We start from the raw sequence: 20,924 nt of genomic DNA on the forward strand, positions 1-20,924 counted from the left end.
TGATTCGGAATATAGACAGTGCCTTAACTCTGTCTTGTGATGGGTAAATGATGAAAATATTACATACATTTTGCAAACCTTCAGATTGGCCACTCAGTACTCAAAAAGCTAATGCTTTCTACCTTCCTCCTACCCTCGTCCATCCCCCCCATTTAGGAAAGACATGGTAATTTAGATTGGTAAGGGTCTCAAGAGGCATGTCTAACAGGAGGAGCACTTGAAATTCTCTCTCTACTATCATTTGTAGATTTCTTTTTTAATAATCCTCCTTATGCCCTAGCTATTACTAAACTTTTTTTTTTCCATTATTTCTAAGACAATTTTCTCTAATCTGTTTGCATGTGTCTGTTTATTGAGGAATTTAAGTAAGGTCAGTCATATCTGCTCCTCTCGAAACCATAATGCTGAATCTGGCGTCAAAATTTGGAGAGACTTAAGTCTGATTTACACAGATTAATTTGCGCAGATGCAATTTATTCTCCCCCAAACTGAACTGGTTATGCCTAGATAATCTGTAGCAAAGATTACAGTGTGCCATCATAAATGTTTCTATGTGGGAATTACATTCACCAGAATAATCACAGGCCAAGGGTTTGAATTATTGCAGGATAATATTATCATTAAAGCAGCACAGTTAGACAAAGGCTACAATCCCCTTAAAAAATATGAGCAACTTTACATACATGTATCTCTATTAACATCAAAATATAAACAATGATATATAGCTCTTTCATACACAGTTACTAAATATGCATATATGTGTTAGATGTTGTACTGAAAGACATGGTTTAGTGGGGAAATATTTGTGGTAGGTGGATGGTTGGACTGGATGGTGTTGGAGGTCTTTTCCAGCCTTGGTGATTCTATGATTCTATGCACATTTTTTAAATATATTAAACATTCATATTTGCAGAGTTTTTAAAAAGAACATTTATTCTCTGGGTAGCATTCAGCTGACCAAGCTGGGTAGCATTTAGTTCTACACCAAGCATCTAGACAAAACCCAGATTTTTCTCCTTTATCATGGAGTGTTGTGATTATCAGTGAGTGTAGTGACAGGACAACGGCTGATAGCTTTAAACCAATAATGGGTAGATTTAGATTAGATATTTGGAAGAAATTATTACTCACAGGGTGGTGAGGCGCTAGCACAGCTGCCCAGAGAAGCTGTGGTGCCCCATCCCTGAAGGTGCTCAAGGCCAGGTTGGATGGGGCCCTGGGCAGCCTGAGCTGGTGGGGGGCAGCCATGCCCATGGGCAGGAATCATCAAATTGCAGACTCAACTGAGTTGGAAGAGATTCTTAAAGGTCATCTAGTTCAATTCCCCTGCAATGAACAAGGACACCTACAGCTAGATCAGGATGCTCTAACTAGATGGTTTTGAGGTCCCTTCCTACCCAAGCCATTCGATGATTCTTTCTCCTCTAACCGCAGGACAGGAGCTTGCAAGGGGCAGCCTACAATGTATCTGGCTTCAGTGCAATGGATTCTGTCCTGGTGTGCCCAGCATGGGCATCTTGGTGCTCAGAGAAGAGGAGCAGTGCCTAGTATATCAGTGTAACATATGTTTTTATAAAGGTAAGACACACCATGTGAGCTGAGATATGGTCAAACCATGGCCATTTGAAAGTGAAAGATGACTAAAAGGACACACTAAGGTATGGTCTGAAAAGTCTTGGGAGAACTGATGAGACAGGAGCATGCAGAGAGAAACACCTGAAGGTCTGGGCTGTGTGCAAGTCTCTGCAGAAAAAGAGCTCAGTAGTAGTAAGAAGTGCTAAGGTTTTCACACTTTTGAATAAAAAGTAAACCAAATTCAGATTTCACTAGACACCAAACTCCCATACAAATCCCTTGGAAGAACTGGTCTAGTTCTTACCTAATATTAGCTTCTAGTTGGTGCTAACAAGCATTCCTGAGAACCACCTGAAGATGGGCTTGCATGCTTGGAGCTTCACTTGTTTTCTTTTTCCTCCGGACGCACTGCTTGCTTTATGGAGGTTTCTTTTTACCACACTGTCTTACCAGTGACCTGCTGCACTGCCAGTCTCTGAGCTCCAGCAGGACACCTCAGACTCAGCTTCTAGCAACCTGAGGGTCATCCAGTGCCAAAACTCATCTACTTTTCCTAATTCTACTTAAATAAATACGTAAAAGCTACAGTTGTAGTTGAAACAAATAAATGAGCATCCAGATGATCTCCTTGGAATAGTTCATGTGGGACTGAAAACACACCCAAAGTGATACAAAAACGTACAGCCAGGTGAAACATGACCAAAGTTCTTTAATATCACCAGTTATTAAAAGCTTTGATAACCAATTCTGACATTAGTAATCTAAAGATACAGCAAAACAGGCACCCGTCATTGCTTGCATGACTCTCTGAAGCTGTCAGAAGAAAAAAAAAAAGTGTTTCAAAAGATATTATCTCAGATGTTATATTCTGAAAATATAGGCACTGATACTCAGAGTGTCCGGCTTATGTTTGCACTTGCCAACACACTTTAGTGTGACCGATATCGTACACCAGTGAAGCTGGTTTTCCACCTCCTCTTTGACCAAAAATAAGCATAACTGAAGAGTGCATAGGACATATAAATTTCAGGGGTTTCAGATTTTTTTTAAAATGAACTTGTTCTTTATTTCTATTGGCGGATTCTTGATCATCATCCCTTGCAAAGTTGTGTAGAGTGTCAAAAATATTGCTTACTTCATTTTTATGTTTAACGGTGCATAAATTTGTGTAAGATTAATAAAATGGAATTTCCAAATAATTTTGATAAGAAATTACGTTACTCTCTTACATTACACTCATGTTATTCTTTTCTGATATAGCTAAAAAATCACTTACAGATATGCACACAGATTTAATCAGACTGTTGTTAACATTAAAATCAATTTTATAAGAGGTTTTCCTTCATTTATGAACCTAGCTTTCTACTCAACAGCTACAATTTCAAAACTATTCATAGTTATCTCAACGACAAATCTTGAAGTTGAAATGTTATGAAGTGGATATACACTGCCAGACATGATGTCTAAAGCATGTGTGCTTAGTTTAATTGGGTGTGGGGGTGGAGGAACAGGACTAAGTTTAAGTTTGTATACACTACACCTCGACTTCCAATGTGGAACTGCATTGTTTTTAATGAGAAGCATCCACAATCAAATTAGTTCAAAAAGTTGGGTTTTTCTTTTTTAGATTTGAAAGAAGGGAAGTGGTATGGGACCTCAAAGCACTGAAGACAACACTGTATTCCCATCTCTGACTGGATTGGGTTGAACTGAGCCCTGAGCACCCTACAACAGCTGCAGGTGTCCCTGTTCATTGCAGGGCAGTTGGATGAGAAGATCTTCAAAGCTCTCCAACTCAAACAATTCTATGATCTCTTCTGAACTGTGCTCTCTGAGCCATAAATCACATTGCAGGACTTGACAAGTGATAAAGAAAGAGAGGAAGCTCCATGCTTTAGGAGTTTGGGTACCTCTCAGCTCCCAGAACCCCTGTTTGTGTGAAGACCTCTTCATACAGGCTCACGGACATACTCATAGCAATTTGCAGTTATGAAAAAGGACAAGCGTGAGAACAAAACCAACACAACACAGAATACACACTATGAGGTTCACCACCTTTGAGTTACAGTGTTGACTCGAGTGAAATTTCTGATCAGAAAAACAGCGTAGAAGAAAAGTAGAAGCTACTTTTAGCTGGTGTTTTAAAAACTAAAGCAAGCCCTCCAATGTGCAGTTTCCCACACAAATTCCTGTTCTAACAGCAGAGTACAAACTTTTGACGCTTCTTTGTGAGAAAACACAGAAAAGCAGAGAACCCACCTGCATCCAGCACGCAGAACAACCACCTCACGTCAGCTCCCACTTTTGTCCAGCGGAGGCGGCGAGCCCAGGTCGATGCTCCGCGCTCGGGAAGCGGCGGCTGGCGGGGATGCTGGCGGCAGGATGCTCGCTTTCCACCGGGTGGAAGCGGAGGGTTCGCCCCGCCTTCCGTCTCCTCCTCGTCCTCCTCCTCGTCGTCCTTGCCCAGGCTGGGGACAAAGACAGGCAACTTTGGAATAGCGGGGCAGATAGCGGGTCAGGGGCGATGGGCAGAGAAGGGGCAGCCAACATCGTGGGAGCCGCCTCCCCGCTGCCTCCTCCCTGTTACAGGAGTCTCCCCTCTTGTGCTCCTCTTGTTTTCCGCGCTGTGTTCTTTGCACCGCGGATCGAACAGGCGCCGAGTTACTGCGTGCTGAAACCCGTTTTCAGAAATAGAAATAACACATGGCTTGACAGCTCTGCAATACAGCACTTTCTGTTACTACTGCTGTCTACAACTGCTCTTTTGTGCTTCTGTTCTGCTTCTTATATAGGAAGAAAAGAAAAAAAGAAAAAAGAAAAAAGAAAAAAAAAAAAAAAAAGAAGCCCACAGGGAGCGAATCACTGAATAAAGATACTGGGAGAAAAATATTCTAGAGTATGCCTCAAACATCTCATAGCTCTGGTTCTTGCTGGGCTTCTAAAGAGCCTTAAATTCACAGACTACAGGTAAATCCTGGAAAGTAATTGTGTTGGCCATAATATTCCACTTCAGCTGATGAAACCTTCTGTTTAGTCATGCTTACCAGCTTTTTCACCCCCTCAGGCTTAAAGATGAACAAACTGGTGCCCCTGCTGTTAAAGAGCCACGCAAAAACGATGCTGTCAAAGCTTAATGGAGAACCCTTAAGTGTTACTTATTGTGTTAATAACAATATTTTGCTCAAAAATTCAGCATACATTAAGCTACTTTGTGAAATAAACCAAGAATTGTTGAATGAAATAAATCAGAAAGGTATCTGCTGCCATTTATTAGTTACCAATTTGGAAGTTTTTAAAAAGTAAGTTGTATCATGTCATCAGCACAAAGAAATAATTGGGCAGTTACATGCTTGATTCACTTTTCTGAATCTCCCTGTGCTTCAGTGATTTTGATCCCAGGCAGTTTGCTGACATTGCTAATTGCCATTTTCTGTATGGCATCTGTTTGGAGTTGGTTGTGGTGATGCTTCAGGAATTAAACTGGGATTTTTGATTTGAATTCCTTTTAGGGAACGCCATAACATCCCAGGGATTTCCTGGCTGCCTCCTGCTTCCAAGAAAATGTGTGAGTTTTGCTACTTCTGTAATATCATTCAGAAGAGGGGACAGTAAATGAATGAAGTACAAGCGATACTGGGAACACCAGTGGTGTTCCTCCAATGTGACAGTCAAATAGGTGCAGCTGTACTGTCTTTCACCACCCCAGTGCTCTTTCTGTAGCAGCTGGAGATGCACAGCACATTGGAGACTGGCTGTGCACCATTGTGTAAGGGCCAAGCAAGGGATGAGGAACCACGTTTGTGTGGTGCCCTGCGGAGGCAGGAGTTGCACTCAAAAATCAATATGGGTCTCTTTGAGATTGGGATATTCTCTGATTACATGATCTGTGGAGGTCAGTGTGTCTATAGAATAGTCACATACTACTTTCAGCAGCACCCTTCAATCTCTAAGAATGTCTAAGAGATGTTTACATTATGTTCTTATGTTACTATGGGAACTGTTTTTACTGCCCTCAGTTATAATCACTGTAGCTTTTAAAGTTCTCTCTGAGAAAGACTTGGTAATTCCAGATCATTCTGCTTTGCATTTTGTTCTTGAGTTTATCCTTCTTCGTGATCAGCTGAGCCCTAGGGGTGACATCTCTTCTGTCGTTCTCTAAAGAAAAAAATGTTTCCTGACTCTTTCCCTGGTTTCACTAAAAAGATTTCAGATTTGCTCCAGTCATCATAATTGTGTTGGGTCAACTCATAATGATGGAGTGGTAGCACTGATGTTCTTATATACTCTGTATAATCTGAGACTGTCTCTGAACCGTGGTGGCACACGGCTCTATGTAGAAGCACGGCTTCAACAAAGCTGTTTTGATATTGTTAGGTTCATTTTGTTTTGCATGATGATGATGAAATAAGGAGAAGCCATAAAGAAAAGGAAAACTCTCCCCTTCTGCCCATCCACAGCTGCAATCATTTGTAATTCTTAAAAACCTTACTGTAAAGGAATTTACCAGCGAATACTGGAAGTGAAACCAAAGATCTTGTAATCCATGGGTTGAAACCCCCAGCTAGTTGTTTACTTATAAAAAAATGGCAGCAAATGACAAATGCATTGGCTTCAGTTCCACATTTAGATGTTCTGGATGGTGCAGATTTCACAGTTTGTGAGCTTGGAGAGAGAACAGCTGATGTGAGTCCAAAATTGAAATTGCTCATCATCTCTGTATTCTGCTCAAAGCATATGATGATGATGAGACTCTGAAAGCAGCTACTGAAATTTAGGTTTAGAAACAAAAATGTAAGTCATTTCAGTTTTGGAATGAGAGAAGACTTATGATAAAACCACCATCAGAAGAAATAAAAATTCATTCTGCTAAGTGTGGAGAAAGATTTGTTTATGTCTTGTAAACCAATGCAGAATTTGTGAGTTAAACTCAGTTTTCTTTATCTAGAAACAACCTTTCTGTTCATTTATCTGAACACAGGTATTTCATGTGTTTTGAGACATCATTAAGTATCCTGTTCAACACTTTTCTGCCAATCTAGAGGAGTGTGAGTCTCTAAAAGGTGCTCTCCTGGCATCTCAAATTGCACTAGATACCTGTGGGCAGACAGCTTAAGCATTTTGGGTCTCCAGCAGAACTGATAATTGCAAAAAACATGATGCAAGTAAGAAAACATTGCACAAAATGATATAATAAAATATATTATCTGTTTGAAATAAGAGCTTGTGTGCATAAGGCTTGTCTAGTTTTCAAAGCATATTATCTAGCCTAATGAAAATGTTATTCCTGTCTACAGATCTTATCTTAACATCTTTTGACTATCATAGCATGACTATTCAGTGAGCCAGTTCTTTTAGTTGGTTGGGATTTCGCTTAGGTGTCTGTGAGGTTCTGACATGCCTATATGATGAATTTCTCAATCATAATCAGCTGATGTTTAATTCAGTCAGAGATTGTGAAGATAAATGTGAGACAGAGTGGCATTTCCCAGAGCCTGGATCCAGACTGCAGATCTTAGCTGCTCCCTGACTCCATACTGACTGGTGTGCATACACTGACCTTGATAATGTACCCTCTTCTTTTTCTAGTCAGTCCCAGCGATGAGGATTCTCTAACTTCAGGGGCACCTCACTGCACATCTGAGATGCAGAGAGAGAGGAGATTTTTTCTCTTTCCAGTAGCTTTCTTTCTGAAGGTTATAGTGAATACAAATTACTCATTCTGTAGCATGATACTTGCTTCAAGGGAAATCTGCATGGCCAATGCTGGGTAAACGGCCTAAGCTTCATTCTCCAAACCACTCATGTCATTGTCCCCTTGTTTCCTTGGGCAGCCAAGGGATAGCCAGTGAATCCTGGGAAGGCATAGGAAAAAGGTCAAATGACTGTAGAGGACAAGTACCTTTACCTGTTTGCATTTAGCTGGCAGAGCCTCACCCCAACAGAAGTCTCTTGGGGATGTTCTCCATCCAGTTGCACTGACAGCACATTCCCTATGAAAATGGATAACAGGCATTTCTTTCTCCTTCCACACTCTGTTGGATCCATCACTTTTAATCAGATGGGACAAGACCAGGATTTTCCATTGTTTTTCTAAAGTGTTTTTTGAAGGCTCAAAAGTCACATCAAGCATCCTCAGACAAAGAGGACTTTAAAATGAAGGCTTGATTAGATGAGCCCTCAGTTTGCATTGCCCTTCTGGAGGTAGGTGTGTGCCTGCTAGCAACAGAGAGAGATGAAATATTCGTGATGCTCACTGTTCCAAATTTAGCTCCTACAAACACATCTGTTCATTGTATACCCAGCAATCAATTCTGTCCCTGAACAACCTCCCTAACAGCCTCTGTCTGCTACAGCTGCTTCTTTAGTCACCCATCCTACCATCCAACAGTTCTCACTTGCCACTTGCATTTATCTAAGACTCTCTTTCACCTCCAGGGCTTTTGCATCCATCTTAGGGATGCAGGAGGCTAAGACACAGACCCAGAGATCTTCACTCTTCCTTGCACCATATTTTCCAATCTGATATATCCTAGAGAAACTTTTCTCCTGGACAATGGGAAGGGAACGAAACTGATGAGTTTTCTGATGTCCAATCAGAGACTTTTTCTTGAACCGAGGTAGGTGAAGAGCTACTTTTTCTTTGCCCTAGCTGGCCATTCTGCCCCTCACCAGGGACTATGACAACTGGATTGTACTCAGCTTCTTTGTAATTTAGTAGATGGCTGGAGATATAGATGTATACATATATGTACAAATATATAGATATATACAAATAAGTATGAGTGGAAAATACTGGGTCCAAATATTGGGTCCAAATGGGAAAATACTGTCAATCCAAACCAGCAGTGCATTCAAATATCAGATTTACCACAGGACAGTGGTGTGAACTGAACTGTTTATATCTCTGATTGTGTTCTCCGTGAAGGGCTGCATTTAACTTTGCTTAACAACCGTTTAATGGTTCATTTGAATCAAAGATGACTTTTAATAGAGTTACATTTCATACTAAATGTGAGGCATGCCTTTTTTTTTCAACCAAAAACCTGTTTTCAGCGGTAGAAAGGATGCAGCTGTGGAGCCCACCAAGATTCAGAGAAGAAAAATGAATTGGGGTGAAGAAAAGGACTGGGTGGATGAAAATGTATGTTTTGAAGATTGGCATGAGTCAAAATTTGTTTTGTAGTATGGAGGTTATCTGGTAGCTAGAAGGTCTAATACGCCAGCGGAGCTTATCAAACTTTTTTTTCTTACTTGAATCTCTAGTTTTTGGATTCATTTGGATCTGTGAACATCAAAACTTTAATGTATAAACACTTGCACTTATTTAAAGTCATTTCATATATGACCCCAGTTAAAATAGACCCATGAAAACTACAAAAGGATCTCAAAGCTGCTCATTTTACACTGCATGTCTTTCTAAAAAGGCTATTTAAAAGAAGTCAAATAATATAAGCAAATTTGGAAGACTCGGAAGTTAAATCAACCTGAAATTTCTATAACCTTTAAAACTGAATAATATGCAACATTTCTGACACTGGATTTACCCATCTGATATATGCATGCATGAAAAAGGTACATTTTGTGTCATTCAGAGAATCTCTTTAATATTCAAGTAGTATGACTAGAGACTCAAAACTACTACCTGGTAACTTTTGTCTCCATTTGTCTCCATTTAAGTTGAGAGTAAAGTCTATATTTCTAAACTTCTGTCCCATTCTTGCCTCATTCTTAGCAATTGGCCTTGAAGGGGAACTTTTTCCATCAAGATATTCTGTTTCCTGGGGTTGAAAATTATTTCTATTCATTTTAAAGCAAAGCCCAGTCTGTCAAAGCATAGCAACAAGATTTCTCATGTAACACAAACCAAGTATCTTAAGAGCAGGCATTTCAAGAGAATTTTAAAAAGATACTTCCATTTCCATGACTGTTGTCATTCTGATCTCTCCCAGTGCACCAGAGCATTGTAATTAAAAAAGGGAGACCTCCTTTCTCCCTTGCTCACAAATCCCTTGGCAAAATGCTTCTCTATTACAAAAATGTTGTATCCTAGTTGGAGACAGATTCCATTTTTGTAAAAAAAAATATAGTTGTGAGATGGGTGATACTTCTCTCATCTGTCTCTCTGCTGTTTTAACTCTGCTGCTTCTCTCTTGGTGCTCTCCCAGACTTTATAACTCTCCTTTAGCTAAAACATCATGTCTTCCAAGTCTGTCATGATGGGACTAAAATATGACTTGTCTCAGAAAAATATATCAGATGATGTCCCACAAAAAATGCCAGTTCCATGATATTTTTCACAACTGGGGAAAAGCAACATTTTATGATACTTCTAACTTGCTAGTCTGTGACCCTCTAGTAAATGGTGGATTTGCAGATGGTCTGTGAGAACACGCTGAATAGAACAACTGATAGTGTTCTGACTTTAGTTAAATTAAAGTCAATGCTTAGCATGCATTTTATTCTATCTGAAATTTGGAGAGCTCTCATTCTTTAGGCTCCAAATATAGGAACATATAGCCTCCCACAGTTTTATTAAATAGCTACAAAATCTAACAATAGCTTTTACTGTCATTCCCCATGAACAATACATTTATCCATTAAAAGAGCCTTTCAGATGAACTGCCCATCAATACTTGTCTGTACAAGTTTGTATCTGTCACCCACGCTTATCCAAGTCATGACTTGAACACAAAAATTTGGAATAACCATGTTTCCAGTATTATAAGGATTTAACAGTGCTGCTGATTTCAGAAGCATGTTTTAACCAAGAATCATTTGCAAAATACGTATTTGCTTTCTATTTCCTATGTTAGACCTAATTGAAGAACAAGGTTTTGCAGCAGATGTATGCATGCTGCCAACAAGAGCAGCCATGTCATACAAGAGCCAAGGTTCTTGCAAAATTAAGTAGATTTTTTAGCAAGATGACAGCTGTTTTTTCTTGGCATTGGTGATTAAAAATCCCTAAGAGAATGCTTTGAAGGCTTTATGACAATCCTGGCCAAAAATGTAATTGAATGAGGATTGAAATCCTGCAAAAATTGATTTGCAGAATACTTGTCAGGTTCTGTAGTTAGCACTGCCACCTTAGGAAAACAAGAATAGGCACCTCAGTCGTGTGGATGTGTGTCCTAACTTTGGCAGCAACCAGTAAATCCATAGTAAATCTGTGTGGTACAGAATCAGCCATATGAACACCCAGGCAGTAAACACCAAGTGAAGAGACAGTGAAGGAGGCAAGCAGGCTCCAGTTCTGTAGAACAAGACTCACTGATGTATTTAATTTTATTATGCATAAGTTTGTTCTAAGCCAATGGACTATAGTTTAACACTCAGAGATGAAGTCTATACAAAGAAAAAATATTACTACTATGCAAATCACTTCTGTGATTCTTTTCAATGATGCAACTTCAGTGCGACTGAGCATAAAAATTTGCTTTTTAAGAGCCAGCAAGATAGGCTCAGGTCTAGAAATATTCTCCCAAAACTCTGAGTAGCTCCTCTTTGCTGATACTTTAGAGTTGTGCAAATGGGATCAAATGGTTTCTGCCAGCAACCTGGATTCGTACACCCGTACCTCTTTCTCCCTGAAATAGGTATTTCCTTGGATGTAACTGCTCCCAATGGGCTGATGGGGCACAGTCTGACAGTAGTCACATTCAGCAGTGGAAAAATTGAACTTTAGCCTTTATGATTAATATTACTAGTTCGGCAAAAAGACCAGATCAGACAGACAAATACAGAATGTAGAATAATACCTGTGTCAACAATGCACGTACTTGATATAAGTACATTTCTGAGATGGCTGTTGTTTTGAGTTTGTCTTCCAAATACCAGTTCATTGTGCTGCATCTCTGAAAGCTCACAGAGGGCAAATCAGCATCGATTTTCAAATGCCCAGTACATGCAACACAAGTTAATGAATACCACCAGGAAGCTAAATTCTACAGTACTCTCAAATATAATTTTTCGTATGTGCGAATAATCCTCAACGTGATAAGTAATGAGTGTGAGCATTATCTTTTTTGATAGAGTCCCTGGACAGTGTGAAAGAAGAGCTGAGAAATATTTATGTACTGGGCAGGCATTAATTGCTGTTGGGCATACCATTGGCAATTACGTTTTAACAAGAGAACAGATAAGTAATTATTTTTTTTTTCTATTCATCAGCCTGTAAAAGGATGGCTAATATTTAAATGCTAATGTTTGGTCTCCAGCTGGATTTATGGATTGCTGTGTTTCAAACACAGGTATTTTTGCACCAGTGTACTACAGATCTCTGCTAGCAGGAGGTGTCATTCTTGCATAGTAGAAAACGGAAAGGGCCCAGGGCCATTCATAACATATAAAACAAAAACGTTAAATTCTAAAAAGAAAGAAAAAACACCTGTGCATTTTGGTTATATCCTTGGGGCTTCTGCTGTTAGGCAGATAATCCTTTGAAAGGCATTATTATTTAAATTAAAGTAGCAGATTTCCTGAAGCAGGAGAGGTGTTAGACCACAGATGGCTCACTACACACACAGGTGCACATGGGTGCCTTCACTCATAAAAGCAGCCCCCAGGAATCTCCTGAGCAGTGAGCTTCCGTCAGAGGCTCACTCCTCAACTTGCTATTCCTGATGTCTTTAGGAGGTGAAAAACATCTCTAGTCAGGGAAATTCATTTCCAAGGGAAGGGAAGTGGTGGTCTTACTGTAAAGAAAACCAGAACTTTTCATGTCTGTTTGTCTGTCCCTTTTTATATCTCTTTGTTTTGTGGTGATTTGGGGGATTTTTAATTTTTTGTTTGTTTGTTTGGAGACAGGATTCCTTTTTGTGTAGAGTTTGCACAGTAGCTCTGAATGACAGTCCATGACTGAAGACAAGGATAACAGGTTTACAGCCAATGACTTAGGAGCAGCTACAGCAGAAGTAGCAACTACTGCTTGTGTTTGCAAAGGTAACACGCTGAAGGTCTTCTGTACCTGTTTCTGTGGAGTACAACCAAAAGATGGCAGCATTTTACTCAGCATGGATGTGAGCTGTTGAAGCAAAACATGCAACTTCTGTTTGAGCTGTCAGGGTTTCATTGTAATTCCTGCAAAAAGCAAGCAATTCCAAAATCTAGTTATACCATAAATAAGAATAATTACAATCCTCAGAACATTTATTTTTTTTTTCCATAATCTTAATAAACTAAAACTGCTTAACCATTATTTTGGGAGACTGGGAACACAATGGGGTTTCTTTCAGTGCAATCAGATTTATTTTGTACATTGCTTTCTGTTTCCCACCAAATCCCATCTGTAATTAGACCTGAAAATCAGTTTTGTTAATTTTTGAAAGTGGGAAATATTGACTGCTGTGTAAGAGCTTTCTCTGCATTTAAACCTATGAAGATTTTTTGTTTAATAGTTCTTACTTGAGGCAGCTTTCCATTCCTGTGAGATGCAGGTCAGAATTATTTCAATCCCAACTAAGTGTGGACAGTGAGATATACAGAGCTATTTAGCTTCTTAACATGTGATTTTTGGCACACAAAACATTGCAGATAGCTTTAAGAAAAGGCAACTTAGCTGGCACTGTTAAAAGCATCCATTTACTTGTATCTTAATATTGCAAAAATAATAAGCATTTTTTTCCCCCCCCCCCCCCCCCCCCCAAAGTTAATGAACAAGAATGGATTTTCAAAAATGCTTACAGTTAATTTCCAATCAGATGATACTTTGCAACCTCTTGTAGATTTAAAACAAACAAACAAAAAAAGCTAATTGGTGGCTGAAATACACACATTTGACTAAGTGTACCTGGATTTAAGGTCTTGAGTGTGTAGTTGGACTGCCCTATGCAGTACTGGTAACATCAGTGATATTTTGTCTTAAAACTTTCCCTAGTCACTCATCTAAGTCAGATGAAGGGACAGAAAATTCTCCTTGAATCTAGTCTCTGTCTTCAGGCTCAAAAAACCTCCTGCTGACATTTTGAAGCCTATTAGCCTAATGAGAAGGGCTGCAATTTTAATTTGAAAATGTAGTCTGGGTGATGTGCACTGAATACTTTGTCTCTGACTCCCAGTAGATGCCCGCATTTGTTGTCTCTGGATCGATGCAGAAGAGCCCGCACCCAGCACATGTGACTGTGTGTGCTTGACAGTGGTAATAACTCCCAGATTAAAACCTGAAGAAGCTCAGGAGCCACATGTTATCCATCACCATTGCTGCCAAGACACCGTGGGACTGTGGGTAAAAGACTGTATCATACATCTTTTTGGTTGCTGGTTTTTGCGAGCTGAGAAAAAAAAAATTGCAAGATATTTTGCAGTGAAGAACAAAATTACTCCATGATGGTTTAAAGATGTTTGGCTGATTGAGTGTGACTTTAAGGGACCAGCTTAAGTTGGAGACGTTGTTCTTAAGAAAAGAGTATCATCAAGGCAGATGGGACCAATGATGTGAGCAATCCACTGCCCCATAGGCATATAAAATGAGGCAGACTGGGAGGTTCTCATCCTTCACCACTGATACAGCCAAGATGAGGTAATCCTCTTCTCTTCATCCTTGTGGGCCTGACAGCACGCCCGCCAACTCAGTGGCAGTGAGGAATAACATCACTATGTGTGGAGTTTTGTCCATATGAGCTGAAGGTGAGGGCTGCTGAGTGCTGGGGAAAATAAAAATTGTTATGAGCTGTGAAAGGGCTAGTCAATCAAACTCGAACAAGCAGATGTAAGGCTGTTTTCTAAGCTATCCATTGCTTTTAATTTATTTATTAACTGTCAAAGTAAAGTGGTTGTGGCTGCATTTGTTAGTTATACAGAAATTACAGTCTCAGAAAATAAGGTCTTGGCACACACAGTCAGCGAAGCCATTTGAAAATAATTCTTAATACAGAAAACATTGCCTACAGATCAGTTTGTGGCCAAAGAGCACATCCAGCCTGTCCATGTTGCCAGCCATGGTCTCCAATGGGAATTGGAAATCAAACTGTAAAGTGGGTTTGTTAGATCTCTAGCCACAAATGGGTGGAAGGAAAGCAAGGCAAAGGATCCAACTTATTCTACAAAGCTGATCTGAAGATGCATTATTCTGTCTGCAGACTGCAGAGTGATTTTCTTCAACACGTTTTTTTTTCCACTATTTGTAACGTGACTCCATCCTGTCTTGAACATGGACCATATCAGGGTGAAAGGAGAACACGTATCAGCTGGATGGATTTTTCCTTTGTGTTTCTGCCACCATAGTTTCCTCCAGGGACCCAAGATCAGCAGAAAGGGATGTCTGAGAAGGTAAAAATGGAAATGAAACTGCTCTGAAACATTTTTCTGTCACATTTTTCATGCCTGTATATTTCTACTTGGTTGTATCATGTTGGGACTCAAATAAATAATTTTTAAAAAATTGAATGTCATTTTTCCCAAAGTCTTGGTAGTTTTAGGTACAGCCCCAAGTCTGACACCAAGTCAAATAGGCAGAAAAATGAATAAATTAACTTCTCCTTTCCTACTTAGTGTGTCACACAGGTGTTGATCTAAGACTGATTTTCTTTCATCTTGTTGATGCAGTTTACTCATGCCCAGGGCTGCATTGTGTTTATTTCAATCAGTAATTTTGTTGTGAGCATTTCTATAAGGATGCAGAACTACTGGTGAAAAGTGACCATTATTTTTTAAGGCTGATGGTGTTAAGAGCAGATTTAATTCAAAAAATTGATGTGATGTGATGTCAGCACTCACATCATGTTGTTCATTCATCATCAGCAGTCTATTCTGTCTAGAGTGTTTTTACCACTAGAAAAGAAGGTAAGCCATCTTTCCTCTGTGTGAAAATCAGCATATAGGGTGTTACACATTGGAGAATTTCACCACTTGCGCTTATTTTTTCCATTACTTCACACCTAATAATACTGGGCTATCAAAATAAAAGTGTTAAAATTCTACCTGAAAGTTCTGCTGTCTTTGTTAGCAGCCTTGATTATCCATCATGGACATGACTTCCAAGACTTCCATTTATTGCAAGGAATAACAATTGCTTTCTTCCGGTCTCTTACAAGAAGTCTGTCAGAAAGAAAACTGCAGTTCTCTGTAAAATTAGAGTACTGCTCCAGTTTAGTGGCTGAGAAGTAAAAGCTGATAAAAACCTACCACAGATTTTTGAATCCATCTGATTAGCAGGACATTACATTTTCTTTCACTGTCACTCCACATATAGCTTTTCTTGCAGTATTTTCATTAGCACTACAGCTAAAATGGTCACTAAACCTAATTATATGCTTCAGTCATATATTTCTATTAAGATGAATTTTTGATAAATTAGGCATATGTCTCTTGATGATTGTACGTGACTCCAGCTGCTAATTAAATCATGTTGCCCAGCAGAGCACATATCACCTGCAAGAACTAATATTCTTCTCTAGCAGCACCTTGCAGTTCCAAGATTCTGTTGGAGTCAGCATTACCACTGCCATTCAGCTGAATGACAGCAGCTAAGCATCTTTAAAAAACAATGTTTTCAGCCACAGAAAAGCTTGTCAGGATTTTGACTGCAGTATCCAAATGCAGGACAAGATGCATGATCCACATCCATTGAAATCAGAAGGTTTACAAACAGGGTATCAAATTCATGGGATATATTTATGTTCATAAAGAAGAAGCAAAAATCTATTTAGGAAAACTGTTTGGTCTTTAATTCAGAGTTTATTTCAGTCTTAATAGTCAATCTCACTGCTGCTCTGAAAGCAATGCTTCATATATTTTGATGGTGAGGCTGTGGTGAGGCTAAGTAAACTTGATAGCCCCACAGAGGGCTGTGAATGTTGGTGGCATGGCAATAGAGGTTGAACCTTCCCACCCGTGTTCCATTACATGTTGTTGGGTGCAACAGATGGCAGCAAAGGTGCAGTATGACACAATGGCATCTGACGTGGAAGTGCAGATGAAGCAAAAGGTTGTCACTGAACTCCTCATGCAGAAAAAAAAGGTATCCACTGACATTCATCAGTGTTTGGTGAACATTTATGAAGACCAAACAATGGATGTGAGCACAGTGAGGCAGTGTGTTTCAGCAGTGGTGACAGTGATATAAAAGACAACCCACATACTGGTAGGCCATGCAGATTTTCATGAGCACGGCATGTGGGCTCTTTCTCATCTTAGGTCTCAAGTTGCTCCAGGAAAGGTTTAAGTTGGATATCAGGAAAAACTTATTTAGATAAAGGGTTGTTAAGCACCTGAAAAGGGAGCTGGTTGAGTCATCATCCTCGGATGTGTTTAAAAACCATTTGGATGTGGTGCTCAGGGACATAATTTAGGAGGGTTGTTAGAGTTAGGGTAGGATGGTTAGCTTGTGGTTGGACTCCATGATCTTTAAGGTCTTTTCCAACCTGAGCAATTCTATGATTCTATGATTCTATGATCTCTGGTGAAAATGCATAGCTAATGGTGGTGACAGGGTTGAAAAATAGCATTTTGTAGCTGAGAAGTTGTTCTATCACATAATGTTATTATGATCTCAGTATCTGTTGTAGTTTCCATGGATGTAAACAGGAGGCATTACTTTTGGAGAAACCTTCATAATATGTACTCAACTTTTGCACCCTTTCATTCTAAAAGATGAAAAAAAAGAAACGTGCATTTTCAGAAATTTGGCAGTCTGTAGACTTTCTTCTTTTCTTATTCCCTTCTATGTGGCAGCCAAAAGGATTTTTAAATTATTTTTAACAATGGGATTATTGCTGTTAATTTTCTTTTTTAAAATAAGTCTCCCTTAACCAATACACGATATTTTCCCAGTAAGCCATGGGGAATAATTTAGAGCACAAGATAACAAATAACACTGGGAAGACAGAGAAAATGTATTACCAGCACTAAAGCCACCTGAAAATGTCAGTCTGGAAAGAGCCTATGAGTCTGCTGAGTCCATTTCCTGCTTTTCTCAGAAAATACATTATTTTAATCTCTATCATAATCTGATAAATCTCTATCTTCAAACTTATTTTTGCCCCTTTCAGAAAGTCAGATTGAAACTCACATCATGACTATGTGTTTGTGTGTTTGGTCTTGTGACTGCTTTCCATTTTTACATAAATATTTGTTCTCACAATACCTACCACACTGAAAAATTTTAACAGAGCAGTTATGCCCTTCTTCAACCTTTGGTTTGCTAGAATATATAAACTGGATATTTAAGGAATCTCCATTCCTTCATTGGAATTTGTCATGGATGACCTTTAGCGCTGACTGGAGTTGGTAAATACATGAATAACTGGAATCTTGGAATATTATAGATACACGTCATATGGGGAGCAGCTGACGGAACTGGGACTGTTCAGTGTTGAGAAAAGGAGGCTCAGGGGAGACCTTATTGCTCTCTGCAGCTCCCTGAAAGGAGGTTGTTGTGAGTTAGGGGTCAGCCTCTTCTCCCAGTTAACAGAGATGGGACAAGAGGTAGTGGCTTAAGTTGCACCAAGGGAGGTTCAGGTTGGATATTATGAACAATTTCTTCACAGAAAGAGAAGTGAGGCAGTAGCACAGGCTGCCCTGGGAGGTGGTGGAATCACTGTCTCCCTGAAGGTGTTTAAGGAAAGGGTAGATGTAGTATTTAGGGATGTGGTTTTGTGGGCAATATTGGTGGACAGTTAGCCTAGATGATCTGAGAGGTCTTTTCCAAACTTAATGATTCTAAGATTCTAAAAATTTCTATGTCTGAGCTAATCAGTCTCTCACCAGGCATTATTTCCTTCGCTTTCCAATTCTATTTCTACTGCATAATATCTTTCAAAGAGTTTTCAAACTTTCACCATAGAAGATTCACAGGTATTAACATGATAGCTTTGATATCTCACTCTCACTCACTGTCTTGGCACCATTTGGAGGTGGAATATGGCTGCAGCTATCAGTGGATATCAGAATGGGATTTCATGAAAATGCTCTCTGAAGTGCGTCCAGAACTTCTAAAGTTGCATGAACTATCATCTCCCGAGGGAAATGTGTCAACATACATATTTTGCTTTAAAAGGCTGAGCAGCAGGCTTTTTTTAGCACTAAGCTACATCAATATGAACTTAATGCTTCAAGCATGCAATAAAAATGCATCTGTACTGTGTAACATAAAAGAATTGACCAAGCTCATGTAAGTAAGAGCAGTGATAACAGATGCATAAATAAATGTGATATCATAGCACTCAATTTTCATTTGGCAGCTATCTCAAAAATAGTTCCTGTGGGAAAGCAATCACACATAAGAAGTCTCTACTAACCCACATAAATAAATCGATCCGGTTCCAATTTGCCACATTTGTGATGTAAGCTGGAAAACTGCGATCCTGAGTAGCAGATTGGGGCTCTTGGTGTTACTGCAAAGCCTGCTGCTTTGTGCTGAGGGGTGTGCTGGCTCTTGAGAGAGCAGAGTCTCTCCCTGCAAATGCTGACAGTAGAGATTTGGTGCATGAAATTCACAGCAAGTCTCCTTTTAATTGTCAGATACTTTCATACACACACACACAGACGCACACACACACACAGGATTTTTCTGTACCATGTTGTCTCACAGATGAATAAATACACATGAAATTATTTTTGTTCCTTCAGTTAACTGTGGCTGTATGTATTAGGTAGCTTCCTACAAGATAACTTACTTAGCATGTGAATGCAGCACCAAAACTCCAATCAGTACACCAAAAAGCATGGTTCTTACATTGTTGAGAAGTGGAAAAAAGGTCATTAATACAGAAATTAGTCAGGTTTTCTTTGTGCTGGCATCAATTTTTGCCTATTTCCAGCAATGAAAAATGTAGAAAATAGTCTGTAGATAAGACCTGACATGAGGTCAGGGACTGAAATTTTCTTTTTTTTTGCCTCCCTGGGGAGACAGGGAAAAGAAGAGAGATAAAATTGCTTCCTTAGTTGAAAGGCAAAAGGGAGTCTTGAGTCTGTAGATTATGGGCTCTAACAGGGCCATATGCACTTGAGTATGTAGCAACTAGAGATTGGAAAAGAAGCTGCTCAGAAGTGATCCTTATGAGAGTTATAAAAGCCTAGAGTCTGGAATCAGACAGGAGGTTGTAGTGCTTATCTGCTTATATAACAGCCGTAAGGTGCATATTGATCTGGTTTTGGACAGTGACAAAGACATGAACCCAGCTGAGGCAGATTGCAATCTGGCACAAACATGCATCAGTTAACATTCAGGATCCTGTGTCAGTGACACAGAACCTAGTCTGGGTTAGGTTTAAACTTTGGGTGGCTTTTTAAAATACATTAATATGGGAAACTATTTGCAACTCTTTCCCACTAGATCATGTTTTGCAGAGCTTTGGGCAGTCACACAGAAAGGCCACCAAAAAAAATGTAAAGTAGCACAAATAACAAACAAACAAAAAAAACCAAGGGAATAGTTTTTAAAAATATTTATTTTACCTTTTAAAGTCATGTTTTCTTTCATTTTCATTCCCTGTCTTTCATTACCTTACTCTTCTTTCCCCTCTAGCACACTCACCACAGGAGGGCTCATTAGGAAGTCTCATTAGAGCAGTTAAAAGTGAGTGACTTTGTCATCTGAGCAGAGTCAATGTCATGAAAGGTAAGGACTGTTCATTGGTGTTAGCTGTTGAGAACAACTTTCTGCAATGTTTTGCTTTCTCATAGTAGATTAAGAGGAATGTGCAGAAGAGAAAAAGAACCAGATGAAAGATAACTACTAGAGAAATTCTAGAAACGTTAGATAGAAAGCTGATGAAACTGTCTTAGATTCACGCCTCTCTATATCAGACATTAGAAAAGTCATACTTCTTAACACACCTGAATGCTTATACCCTTAGGGCTGAATTAGAAGATGCTAGCACACACACAAACACTAACATGAAGAACATATATTGTAAAGGCTATTTGCATCCTTTGCTTCTCCTTCAAGTACATTTTTCTTGGTTGCTTTCTATTGTACTTGGTGCTATGTGAGGCTCAGACAAAGCATATAGGAACATAACAGTTATTTGTGCTCAGTTTGCCCTGTGGTGTCTCTGGCTACCTTGCTTTCAGCACCAAGAGTATTGATTTAATTAGAAAGTCAGGGTATGTTAACATGGTGATCTGCACCTTGCAGACTGCTTGAACATGGTGGCACACCTTTTCTGAGGAAAACTTTCACTGAAAAGTCTGAGAAGATGTTCTACAAGTAATCCTACCAAGGTCAGCAAACTCTCCTGATAAACTGCTACCCTGCTAAGTAGCCTGGTGCTCTGTAGTTATGTGAAAAGAGTGTTTTCTGCTGGTTTTATAAACCATCTTTAACGTAGATACACAAGGCAGGGTATATATCTCATCTCATTTCAGACATTGAACATAAAAGCAACAGCAACAGATGTCTTTGTAAATAG

This window comes from Lagopus leucura, unplaced genomic scaffold, assembly GCF_019238085.1.
Source record: "Lagopus leucura isolate 7727_CA_CO unplaced genomic scaffold, USGS_WTPT01 Super-Scaffold_100001, whole genome shotgun sequence".
Taxonomy (NCBI): domain Eukaryota; kingdom Metazoa; phylum Chordata; class Aves; order Galliformes; family Phasianidae; genus Lagopus; species Lagopus leucura.